This window comes from Cebus imitator, unplaced genomic scaffold (genome assembly GCF_001604975.1).
Source record: "Cebus imitator isolate Cc_AM_T3 unplaced genomic scaffold, Cebus_imitator-1.0 Scaffold35, whole genome shotgun sequence".
Lineage (NCBI taxonomy): Eukaryota > Metazoa > Chordata > Mammalia > Primates > Cebidae > Cebus > Cebus imitator.
In genome coordinates, this window is record NW_016107350.1 from 2705605 (window position 1) to 2719500 (window position 13896).

Below are 13896 nucleotides of genomic sequence, written 5' to 3' on the forward strand. Positions count from 1 at the left end.
TAGAATAATGATCTCCAACTCCATCCAGGTTGCTTTCAATGAAACCATGATTTCATTCCTTTTTATGGCTGAGTAGTATTTCACAGTTTGTATATCTATATGTGATATATATTGGTATGCATATATATATACACACACATATATATATACACACATATATATATACACACATATATATATATACACACACACACATATATATATATATATACCATATTTTCATTATCCACTCATTGATTGATGGACATTTGGGCTTGTTCCATATTTTTGCAATTGCAAATTGTGCCATTATAAACAGGTGCCAGGAAGTATCTTTTTCAAATAATGACTTCTTTTCCTCTGGGTAAATATCCAGTAATGGAACTGCTGGTTCAAATGGTAAATCTACTTTTAGTTCCTTAAGGAATCTCCACACTAGTATAACTCCATAGTGGTTATACTAGTTTACATCCTCACCAGCAGTGTAAAAGTGTTCCCTTTTCACATCCCCACCAATGTGTGTGTGTATGTGTGTGTATGTATATATATGTGTATATATATATATATATATATATATATATATATTTAATTATGGCCGTTCTTGCAGGAGTAAGGTGGTATCACTTTGTGGTTTTTGGTTTACATTTCCCTGATCATTAGTGAAGTTGATCATTTTTCCATATGCTGTTGGCCATTTGTATATCTTCTTTTCAGAACTGTCTACTTATGTCTTTAGCCCCCTTTTTAAAGAAAATGTTTTCTTTTCTTGCTAATTTGTTTGAGTTCCTTGTAGGTTCTGGATATTAGTTCCATGTCAGATGCGTATTTTGAAAATATTTCTTCCTATTCTGTGGCTTGTCTGTTTACGCTGCTGATTATTTCTTTTGCTGTGCAGAAGCTTTTTACTTTAATTAAGTCCCATCTACTTATCTTTGTTTTTGTTGCAACTGCTTTTGGGTTCTTGGTCATGAAGTCTTGCCTAAGCCAAAGTATAGATGGGTTTTTCCAACGTTGTCTTCTAGAGTTCTTATGGTTTCAGGTCTTAGATTTAAGTCTTTGATTCATCTTGAATTGATTATTTTATATTGTGAGAAATGAGGATCCAGTTTCTTTCTTCTACATCTGACTTGCCAATTATCCCAGCACCATTTGTATAATAGGATGTCCTTTCCCCCACATTATGTTTTTGTTTGCTTTTTGAATAACCTTGTTTTGTCATATTACCAGAATTGTTCTCCTGGTTCCCTCTCATTTGGGTAGTCTATTCAGAGGGAAAATCTGGGGCCCAATGGCTGCTAATCAGATCCCTTTGTCCAAAGGGGTGTTCCTTCAGTGTGATACTACTCCCCTTCCCCTGGTGATGGGGCTTCCTGAGAATCAATCTTATAATTTCATATCGTTAATAACAAATTCAAATAAAAATTCAGGGTATCGATGACATGTTTAAATATCTTCACTCAGTTAAATTCATCAAAGTTTTAAAAGTGTTTTAATTTCACATATGGTTATGGCATAATATCTCTATGTTGATCCGGAAAAACTGCTTTAATCTCAAAATGTTTAGGAATTTTCATAGCTTCTTTTCACATTAGATTATCTTCTGAATTAAAAGATTAAAATGTTAACTCTTCAATGGAATATTTTTACTTTGCAGACTTATATGTGTTAATCGTGTTCTTATTAATTTGCACCCAAGTGACACTATTTAACAATGTACTTTATATAATTTAATATGCTTTATTAGATGCTGCTACAAACTCTTAGTGAAGGGAGGCAACATTCACTATTTAATGTGTCTCGTATATGCTTCACTAAAAATATAACAGAGCTGTCCTAATCTGTTGAAATCACTGCTCAAACTTTGAATATTAAGTTACCTCAATATTTGCAGTGAATATAAAAGAAAAGGAAGCTTTAAATAAAATCAACTTAGTACATCTGAATGGGGAGATTAACCTCAGGAAACAGTCAAGTTAAGAGTTAGATACCCAAAGCAGTATTTCATCATAATGACTCCAGCAGGTAACTGTTTCAGAAAATCCCCACTCATCTAGATTTGAATAATTTAGTTTTCTTGCTCTAATGTTGGGAATTGTAGCTTGGATCATCCACAAAGCAAACCCTGAGGCAGAGGGCTTTGGAGATAATAATTTATTTTTTATTTATGTATTTTTTTTATTTAAACCAGGGGAAAGCGTGAATGCAGTCCCCCACTACCACCAATTATTCAGTCGAGTTTCCCACATTTGGGGAAATCACAGGGGTCAACACATGCGGAGTGCAATGGATAAGCCTCGCCCTGGGAAAACCACCTTCATCATCGTGGTATCTCCCCTGGAGATAAGAATTTATTAAAGAATCTGATGTTTGTTTACAGTTTTGAGAAATAAGAATAGTGGGTCAAGGGAAGGGTAGAGAAAATGTGAGGATACATAATATTCTCTTTCTAGATATTTGAAGCTATATATATTTTTCTTGACTTTTTAAAAATCTTGTAGGCAAGTCGCTCTTTGTAACTGCTTAAACAAGGTGCAACCCGTCAACTTAAACCATGTATACATGCCAATAACAGTTGCCACCAGAGAAGTATGCATGTATCAAGTCTATCTTTTCTGGTTTTTTTTTTTTTGGTTGAGGGCCAACCAGACTTTAAAATTCAATGTCGCCCCATATATAAGCACGCTGCTGTTTCAGTTCCGATATATGATCCAGGGCCCTATTAAGACATATATTCTTCAGGAATATCACATGGTAGAAAAGCAGATACATCTTTTATATTTTTCATTTGGGAAATAAAATAAGAGCCAAAGGAACATCTGCCTGCATGGAAGAAGATAAAATAAAAAGGGACAGGGAAGCCTGGTAAGTACAATATGTTGTGAATATGCAAAGCTGCCTAGAAGTGTTCTCTAGTCATTTAGCATTTTCCTCAAGGCATTTCCACTTATTTTATCAGCACATAATGGTGCCTGATAAATATTTATTGAATGACTAAGTAACTGTTTTCTGCATAAGCTAGTTATACAAAATCAATGATCAAATTCCCCCTTACAGAATCCCCATTGAAAAACCAAAAAATAAAAGAATTAAGAAAAAGTTGTACTACTGAAAAATAAGTAACTTTGTCTTTATCACGCCACACACTTTTTAGCATTTGTAATAAACAGTGGGGATAAAACTGAATTGAGAGATGAGAGAAAAGAGATTCTTTATGGAGATGATGACTGGGAAGAGAATCGTTTTTCTTTTTTCTGTTTTTTGATGTCTCACATTTGTAGGTTTCCTGTTACGCCATCCTTGCATCCCTCGGATAAACCCCACTCAGTCATGGTGCGTGATCCTTTCAGTGCGCAGTTGAATTATTTTGTTGAGGATGTTTGTATCTGTGTTTATCAGGGATTTTTTCTATCTATTTCTGATAATATCCTTGTCTAACTTTGTTATCAGGATAATGCCATCCTTATAAAAAATTTGGACATATTGTGTACGCAATTTTAGCTTTAACAAGTGGAATGGTGAGGAAAAAGTATGAGGGTTAAGGTCACAGGAAGGCCAGATTGAAAAATGTTCTATTCTTCAAGGTCTATATTTAACAATCCCTTTTTGTGAAGTGCCTATTTGAGTCTTTGGTCTAGATACACGGTTAGCCTTCATTTTATTATTGACTTTAGATATTCATTATAGACTCTTGATAACACTCTATGTTGACATTTGAAGTAATCCAGTTCTATTCCTCTGTATATTCGGAAAATCTAAGTTCTTATTTATAATATAGTCTAATTCTTTTTCTCTGTATTTTGTGTTTATATTTCATTACAAAATATTTTCCTACCAAAGTCACATATATTCTTCCATACTATTTCTAAAAACTTATTTATCTTGCCTTTCAATATAGTTAGAGTAATATATGTGTGTATTTATATGTATGAATTAGATAAGGTAAATTCAGTTTCCTTCTTTTTTTCTCCCTATACCTAGCTAGCTGTCAAAATATGATCTATTTACACAAAGTGTAATTTTCCCTGTTTTGAAATGCCATCCTTTTGATTTATTTATATATGGATATATTATACATATATCCATTTCTGGACTCTTTAATTATTATGGTGTTTTTGTTTCTCTTCAAATCAATATCACATTGTTTTAATTTTTTGTAATGTTAAAATATGTCTTGATATCTGGTAAAGCAAGTCTTTCCTTGTTTTCTATTTCCTAGGGTTGTATAAACTATTTTCTTTTGTATTTTCACAAAACACACCATATATATGTGGACACTATTAATGTATGTATGGATTTTGTATATAAGTATGTACTTATATATTTTTTAATTGTTGAGCTCTATAAAGTAAATTTATAAAATGAAGAGAAAAAGAATTAGACTGAAATCCACTATACTCCTATTTGAAATAAGATAGTTCTAAGCAGAAAAACAGTTAAATAATCCCAGAAGATTCAGTACACACCGATAAAATAATAATTATGAAATAATTATAGGAAACTGAATAGCAAGAACAAATTAATAATAAGTATAATGAGTATAAAAGCATAATATTTAAACATTTTTCTCCAATAAAAAAGAGAAATCTGAAACATAAAAGTGTACACTGCAGCTGGGTGTGGTGGCTCATGCCTGTAATCCTAGCACTTTCAGAGGCCAAGGCGCATGGTTTGCCTAAGTCCAGGAGTTCAAGACCACCCTTGGAAACATGGTGAAACTCCGTCTCTACCAAAAATGCAAAAAAATTAGGGGGGCATGGTGACATGTGCCTGTGGTCTCAGCTACTTAGGAAAATCAAGGGTAGTTTTAGTCTCAGAGGGAGAGGTTACAGTGAGCCCAGATTGCGCCACTGCACTCAGCCTGAGTGTCAGATTGAAACCCTGTAAANAAAAAAAAAAAAAAAAAAAAAAAAAAAAAAAAAAAAAAAAAAAAAAAAAAAAAAAAAAAGCAGATTGACAACATAAACACAAGTTTGTAGATTTCAAAAATAACAATGAATAGTAATATTTTATATAAATGTTATTAAAATATAGATAAAATGGAAAACCATTTAAGAAAATGTAAACTTTCCTAGGCAATGAATGGAGGCCATTATCTATGGGAAAAAATCTGAAAGTGAAATAGTAACGTTAGAAGTATCATCAGGGCCTAAGACCTCTAGAGGCTGGAGCTGAAATCTTTACATATATATCAAATCAGATTTGTTAGTCAGGGTTCTCTAGAGGGACAGAGCTAATAGGATGGATATATACGTGAAGGGGAGTTTCCTAAGTATTTACTTACATGAACACAAGGTCCCACAATAGGCCGTCTTCAAGCTAAGGTGCAAGGAGAGTCAGTTCATGTCCAAAACTGAAGAACCTGGAGTCCGAGGTTCGAGGGCATGATGCATCCAGCGTAGGAACAAGATGAAGTCCAGACGACTCAGCAAGTCAGATCCTTCCACCTTGCTCTGTCTGCTTTATATTCTAGCCCACCTGGCAGCTGATTACATGATGCCCACCCAGATTAAGGGTGGGACTGCCTTTCCCAGCCCACTGACTCAAATGTTAATCTTTTTTGATAACATCCTCACAGGCACACCCAAGACCAATACTTGACAGCCTTAAATCCAATCAAGTTGACAGTACTAACTATCACATCATATTATTATACACAATTAAAGGGGACAGACTAAAAAAGTAAAATGTTTTCCATTTTACTTAATAATCTTGAATAACTACATGATCAAAGGTCAATCCAATTAATGCAACAAATGATAATTCAGCTTAATCTTCATTAGGAACATATGTGTAAAAGTTCAAAATAAAAATTGTACAATTTAATATGTTTTTGTTTATTCAAATAATGTTGAAAAGTGATCAGTTTTTCTTAGTTGAGGAAATACAGGATATATTAAATACTGGAGAATCTCTTAGGACAGTGTATTATAACAACACAATGCCCTATGATGAAATTTTTGAAAGAATGGTGCAGTGGATAATATTTTCAGAAAAACAGAAATGATTAAAAACTAGAAATGATGGCTGGGTTTATTCAGGCAGGCGGAACATAAAGCAAGCCTGAAGTAAGTCCTCCTGGTATGAATGATTAAATGAATGAGGGGAAGGAGAGATGACGGGTTGATGACTGGCAGTACCACTTGTATAACATAAAACATTTCTTCCAAATTAATGTTCTTCAAATAAAAGTATTTTAAATGTTGTTTTATTCATTTTACAATGTATTTCACTTAATTCAAGATGTCAGCTTTTCTTATGCATCTTTTCATCCTTTGTTCGTCAATTATCACTTTTCAATTATGATAGCTTTTAAAATGAATTGCTGTCTAAATATGCGTTCCCCCTTCTGCATCACCATATAATTTTTATATGAAAATACAGAAAATACTAGTTTGTTTTCTTCTGTTTCTTTGGGGTATCAGAAAAAACTTAAGCAGTTTTGTGATACTGTTATATATTGAATCCTTCAAATTAATGCAGCTATGGTAGTGTCATGATTTATAAGTGATAGGGCTTGTACAAAGGAAATAGCTGTTGCTGTTTCTGATCATGCATAACACGTCTAAATGAAAAACACGATTGTAAACTGGAGATGCTGTCTCTTTTGCTGCAGCACAGTAGACAAATTTAGTTTATAAATCCTTCATTTGTGTACCTCAGACCTCTTCTCTAAGCACCTATATCCTCACTGTAGAAATATTTTAATTACCTTCTTCCACTACAAGTGAGATGTTTATGGCAAGAGACAGGAGTATATGATGGGGGTCTACAATGTTACCGTGTGACCTCTGTGGCACCAGGATAGCCAAAATAACTGCTGAGGACTTCAGGCACTTCAGGTTTTGATCAAAAGAACTCTACTGGAGGCAGTTAAATAAAACATTTCTGAACATTTTCAATTGAAATTATTTCTGCCTAAAAGGGACTTCATTTGAATTAATAAGATCATGCTTTCTTATGGACTCTGGAGCCTTCATTTGGAGAAAACAGATTTTTGTTCTTGGTTTTTTTCATCACCCCATTTAATCAGTAATCTAACCTTGTGAATACAGTTTCATTTTAGATGACTTTTTGCTCTCTCATTTAGCAATTCCTACTGATGCCTTAAAAAATGTCAAGATCCATTTATTTTCTTATCAAAAAATGACCAGCCCCTTATTTGCACAGTGATATTCACTGTGGAGACAAAAATCAACTGCCTTTAATGATCTTATAGTTTTTTTTTTAAATAAACATATAAGCAGTGGTTTATAAAATCTTCAGTTAGAATTTACCTTTGCAATGATTAACCATTAGTCATCATAAGAGAAATAATAATAGTGCCTACCTATAGAAAAAAAAATTGTTTTTCTTGATTACATAAAGATGATTTTTTTTTTTTAAATACCACTATTCATATTTGAGAACAATAAAATGCCCTTCTAATTTCTTTTGCTTTTCCTTTCAGACATTTTCCCATTACTTATAAGCTACTGACACAATAAAATCATAAGGTCTGTTAGTGATATGATCAAGCAATCTATACTTAGAGAGAAAATTAAAAATAAAATAGCAGCTTAATATGTAGTAGGTGACATTTTTTAAGAGACGGGGTCTTGCTATGTTGCTCAGGATGGTCTTGAACTCCAGGCTTCAAGAAATTCTCCTGCCTCAGTCTCCCAAAGTGCTAGGATTACAGGTAAAAGCCACTGGGCCCAGCATACTAAGTGATTTATTAATGTCGATTGCTACTAGTCCAACTAATACTGCCATCATCACTCTTTTTTGTACTCTATTATTGTTATTATTATTTATTTTACTTTATGTTCTAGGATACATGTGCTGAATGTGCAGGTTTGTTACATAGGTATACATGTGCCATGGTGGTTTGCTGCACGTATCAACTTGTAATCTAGGTTTTAAGCCATGCAAGTATTACGTATTTGTCCTAATGCTTTCCCTTCCCTACCCTTCCACCTCCTAACAAGCCCCAGTGTGTGATGTTCCCCTCCCTGTGTCCATGTGTTCTCAGTGTTCAAATCCCACTTATGAGTGCGAACAGCTGGTATTTGGTTTTCTGTTGTTGGGTTAGTTTTCTGAGGATGACGGTTTTCAGCTTCATCAATGTCCTTGCAAAGGACATGAACTCATTCTTTTTTATGGCTGCATAGTATTCCATAGTGTATATGTGCCACATTTTCTTTATCCAGTCTATCATTGATGAGCATTTAGGTTGTTTCCAACTCTCTGCTATTGTAAACAGTGCTGCAATAAACATATGTGTGCATGTGCCTTTATGGTAGAATGATTTATAATACTTTGGGTGTATACCCAGTAATGGGATTGCTGGGTCAAATTATATTTCTGATTCTAGTTCCTTGTGGAATCACCACACTGTCTTTCACAATGTTCTTGAAAAGATTAAGGAAGTAGATAGGCCACTAGCTAGAATAATAAAGAAGAAAAGAGAGAAGAATCAAATAGACACAATAAAAAATGATAAAGGGGATATGATCACCAATTGCACAGAAATGCAAACCGTCATCAGAGAATACTATAAACACCTCTAAACAAATAAACTATAAAATCTAGAAGACATGGGCCGGGCACAGTGCTCACACCTGTAATCCCAGCACTGCAGGGGGTCAAGGCGAGTAGATCATGTGGTCAGAAGTTCAAGACCAGCCTGGCCAAGATGGCCAAATCCTGTCTCTACTGAAAATACAACAACAAAAAAATTAGCCAGTTGTCCTGGTGGGCATCTGTAATCCCAGCTACTCTGAAGGCTGAGGCAAGAGAATCACTTGAACCCAGGTGGCAGAGGTTGCAGTGAGATGAGATTGCACCACTGTGCTCCTGCATGGGAAACAGAGTAAGACTCTGTCTCAAAAAAATAAAAGAAAAAATCAAAGAGAGAAAGAAAAAGAAAGAAAGAGAAAGAAAGAAAGAAAAGAAAGGAGAAAGAAAGAAAGAGAGAGAGAGAGAGAGAGAGAGAAAGAAAGAAAATGAAAATCTAGAAGAATGGAAAAATTCATGGATACATACATACAGCTCCCCAAAACTAAACCAGGAAAAAGTCAATTCCCTGAATAGACCAATAACAAGTTCTGAAATTGAGCCAGTAATTAATAGTCTATCAAAAACAAACAAACAAACAAACAAAACCTAGGACCAGACAGACATACTCTTTATTACAGTGATAATAAAAATGGTAATAATGATTTTTAGTATTATGTAGCTTATGTTAGAGAAAGTCGTATATGTATCAGACGTGACCATCACTAATTTGACTCTGGGGTTTCAGGTTGCTCACAGAAAATGGGAGAAAATTAGGGACATGATTCCCAGTGTTCATAATACAAAAACCATTTTGGATAAGGAAGAGATACAGTAACTCCTATTACAGAGTCACTGAAAATAACTTCCCATAAATCCTCATAAAAATAAAATGGTGCAACTTAGTGATCAATAAGATCACCACCATTTCATAATACAGGCATCCTGGAACTAGATCTTTTAAAGCTCTTCAAATTTGGAACATGATGTTAAACTAATTTTAGTTCAATAAAAACAATTCTAGACCAACTAATGTGGTTAAAATTGATAGTTCTCTGAGTATCTGAATTAACTCAAGTACATATTTTGAGCATCTAATGAATGAATCAATCACATATTCTGTAAGAAACATGTAGTTCCTTATCAGCATTGTGTTACATTCATATAAATGTCAATCCAGAAACCAAAGTATAAGCAAAAAATATTTAAATCTCTTGAAGAAAATGAAAATAAATGTGATCTGTAGCACTCAGTTCTACTTTTTAAAGTTTCCTTTCCTTCCGGGTCCATGCTGAACTAAATTATTCTAGAAATGGTTGGTTGGCCTTTATCTCTCACAGTTTTATCATCTACCTTAACTCCCTTGCACATATCACAAGCATCCTTAGTGATAGTTCCTACAAGACTTTCCAACTGGCTCTACTCATCCCACTTGATGAAGATGCCATACTCTGATGCATTTCTGTAACTTACTATAACTATGATAATGTTCTTTATCTCTATCCCTGATGTTTGCTTGCCTATACATTTTTCAAGATGCCAGTAATAATCAGTCCTTACCCATATCAAGCTTCTGAAATCAGTATAATTAAAAGCCTCACCAGAAAACTTATTTCCAAAAAAACCTAGTCTCCATCTACTGCACAGGACAGCAGCCTTGAGTATTTCTGTCATTTTTGAAGACAGCTGCTATTTGCTAATTACACCTTCCCCTGGTAATAACTAAGGTACGAGGTTTCTTTGAAGAACTATTTCTCTCAGGCTTAAGTCCCAGTTAGCTAGTCAGTAACTGTAACACATTCCTCCAAACAAAGTAATTATGTGAGTATGGTGATGAATCACCAAAGTGATTGATTATGTCCACAGTGATAGACAAATAAAATATTTTCTAGCCTCTGGAAAGCAAAAAATGTTAGTATCTTTATGGAATTTGGTCAGATGGGACCTATATTCTAACCATATGTCTACCTTATAGATCTTATAATGATAGACAAAGGCATAGACACTTAATACAAACCAAACCAAACCAAACCAAAAAACTTAGATTAGCAGGGAAAGCCTATGAAAACTTAGTTGAATATACATTTCTAATTTTAAAAGTTCTGATTGTTTTCAGACTTCCTAATTTATTGACCCCCTATGAGACCACAAAGTCTGATTCTCTACTTGTAATATCAGTTATAAAGTGCATAATCTCTCTCCAAAGTTTCTACATCAGTGTATTGCTATAATACCATGCTGACTTTGTAATTGATTTCAAAGATATCAATAACCTCATGTGTAATTGCTGTCACTTCTTTAATATTTGAATCCAATTAGCATACGGTTATGGCGAAATTTAATCTCTCACTCAAGTCTAGGATGATAATTTTATCAAAGGTACAATGGATCATTCATAAGGTGCACCATAGGCTCAAAGCCTTAGATGGTAGGCTGCAAAGTGAACATCATATAAACTTTCATTGAAAGAATCTAGTTAAGCAATAATAATTACAGTTGTTACTTGCATCTCTTAATGACACTAAAAATCATCTAAATTATAATGTATACCTTACTTCTGTAACTACATTCTTTTCTTTTTCTATTCATTTTCTCACTTCTAGAGCACTCACTTCTTGAGCCGCTCCTTCTCACACCTGGCCTTGACAATCTCCTTCGTATCCAACAGATAAAAGCAAAACAACAATTCTACCCTCCTCAACCGTCCCTTGCAGATAGAAGCAGTAGTAGGGAACAGCAGGCACTCTTGGCTATGTTTTCTTCTGCTCTGATTAAATTCTAAGATTTTTCTCAGTCTCACAACACTACTCCCACAATTACCATTTGTCACAAACAGGATTTTTAAAGTTATTGAGAAACAATGATTTAAGGTAAATATTCTTGTCAAATCATTAGATTGCAGATATTCTGTTTCTTCCAGGCAAAATAAAACAGGCAGAGTGTGCTCTGATAAGCATATAGAAATGATTCAGACATTTAATTATATAAATTATTTAGTCATTATTATTCTTTGTGTGTGTGTGTGTGTGTGTGTGTGTGTGTGTGTATGTGTGTGTGTGCATGTGTATGTTGCTTTATTTGCCTGGGCTCACAAATGTATATATGTGGTTGTGTGTGTCCACATCTGTATCTACAGTAGCTATTATTATGTGGCATATGGGAATAATTTAGCTACTTATTAAAGGGAATCTGGATGGGATGGTAGCAAATGCTGTCCCAGTGTGGTTAGGAAGTTGGTTTGCTGGGAGAATACCTACCGACTTGGTTTATGCTATTCAGGAAAATGTGGATCAATTTGTTTGTTTCAACAGTGGATAATTCTGCAAACCCAGAAATCACTGATTAAGGAATATTTAAGTAGATCAATGTTCAGGCCAAAGAGAAAAGGGAAAGTGCAATGGGGTGGGGGGAAGCATTGTAATTAAGCAAATAATTTCAGCCCAATTCACATGTGTGAGAGGACGGTAGGAGCTGACTTAAGCAGGTTAAATGATACTACCTGGGCTGAGCCTTTTCCAAAGATAAGAGGGGTGGTAGAAGGTAGGGGAGGAACAATGACAGAACAAGTGAGCAAATGAATGGAAAGCTACAGCAAAGAAAATGCAGTGGAATACACTACTATTTAAGGTATGGAGCATTCAAATGTGAGGAGAGCCTTATTTGGAGGATCATAATGCCCTGGCATGGGTCTTCACCTGACCCAGAAGCATCAACAGTAAAGTCAGCTTATGAGGGTGTTTCCCCCAATGAAATACAGTGAGGTGATGGAGAATTCTGAAGGTGAATTTAATATTTAATTTCTATTTAGGCATTTTATGATAGTAAGGAATTTTAAATTAAATTCAGAATACATGAATGCTGACCTTTTATTATTGAACTATGTCAACGTTGGCATTTGATTTCATTGAAGATCTTTAAGTTACGTTGGACAATATAGCTGAGAATAACTCATAATGAGGATAGACAAGGACATAATCTTGATTACAGATATGCATTCGAAGTATAGTAATCATTATACATTTCTTAACCATTACAAAATCTTCCAGTAGAAACCTACTTAGGGCCAGGAGCGCTCATACCTATAATCCCAGCACTTTGTGAGACTGAGGTGGGAGGAGCACTTGAGGTCAGAAGTTTGAGGCCAGCCTGGTTAACACAGTGAAACCTCGTTTCAATGAAAAATACAAAAATTAGCTGGACACGGTGGTGGGAGCCTGTAATCTCAGCTACTCGGGAGGCTGAGACAGGAGAATGGTTTGAATCAGGAGGTGGAGTTTGCGGTGAGCCAAGATCGTGTCCCTGCACTCCAGCCTGGGCAACAGAGCGAGGTTCCATATTAAAAGAAAAGAAAGAAAAAAAAAAAAGAAAGAAAGAAAGAAAAAGAAAAGAAAATCTACTTAGTCTTTTGTCTTCAAGGTCTTTAGTCCTTCAGGAGGATTTCCAAAGGAAAATTAATTGGTATTAAAGGAGTAGAAGCAGAAGGTAAAAGCAGGACACTTAAGATGAATGCATATTATCCTAAGGGATAGTCACAGCCTACTTGACAAAAATCTAACAGGAAGTCCTTTTGGTTGAAAACAGTGACTGAAAAATTTGGCTTCTTTTGTTTGCGTGTTAAACGGAGATGTTCCTCGCCCACCTTTCATATATTTTAATCTCCTAAAGGAGCGAATTCTAATAGCATAATACTGCTGTTATGGATGGAATTGTGCGCTCCCAAAATTTATATGTTTAAGCCCTAATGCTTATTTTGGCTATATTTGGAGATAGGGTCTTTAGGGAAATAATTCGGTCATAAAGGTGGGGCCCTGATAGGAAAGAACTGGTGTCTCTATAAGAAGAGGAAGAAACATTGGACATCTCTAGCTCTTTCCTTTTGCACATGGAAAAAAGGTCATGTGAGGACACAGGAAAAAAGGCACCCAAGGAGGGAGGCCTCACCAGAAATCGACTGTGACGGCACCTTGATCTTGGATTTCCAGTCTCCAGAACCACAAAGTAATACATTTCTGTTGTTTACATTACTCAGGCTGTGGGATTCTGCTATCACGGTCCGCCCGAGCAGAGAACTGCTAATCTATTATTTATTTATGTTCCTTTGAAAAACTTCAACAATGGGCTTAACAAATGGGAATATAGTCATTGCAAATAACTCTCAGGTTTTCTGTCTAAAGCATTATTAAAATGAAATCTAAGAGAATTAACACAAGAACAGAAAACAAAATACCACATCTCGTGGGAGCTAAACATTGTGTACAGATGGACATAAAGTTGGACTATGGACACCAGGGCCCACTGGAGCAGAGAGGGTGGGAGAAGGTGAGGGTCAAAAACCACTGTAGGGGTATTATGCTAATGACTGGGTGACAAAATCATTTGTAA

At 34.9% G+C, this 13896-nt stretch overlaps 1 non-coding gene across 1 annotated transcript; it reads right to left on the reverse strand.

The window, feature by feature from the left end:
- Nucleotides 1–2164: 2164 nt before the first annotated feature.
- Nucleotides 2165–2327, reverse strand: LOC119470577. Its single transcript, XR_005199492.1, has one exon. It is a non-coding gene; the product is annotated as a U1 spliceosomal RNA (small nuclear RNA).
- Nucleotides 2328–13896: the final 11569 nt, after the last annotated feature.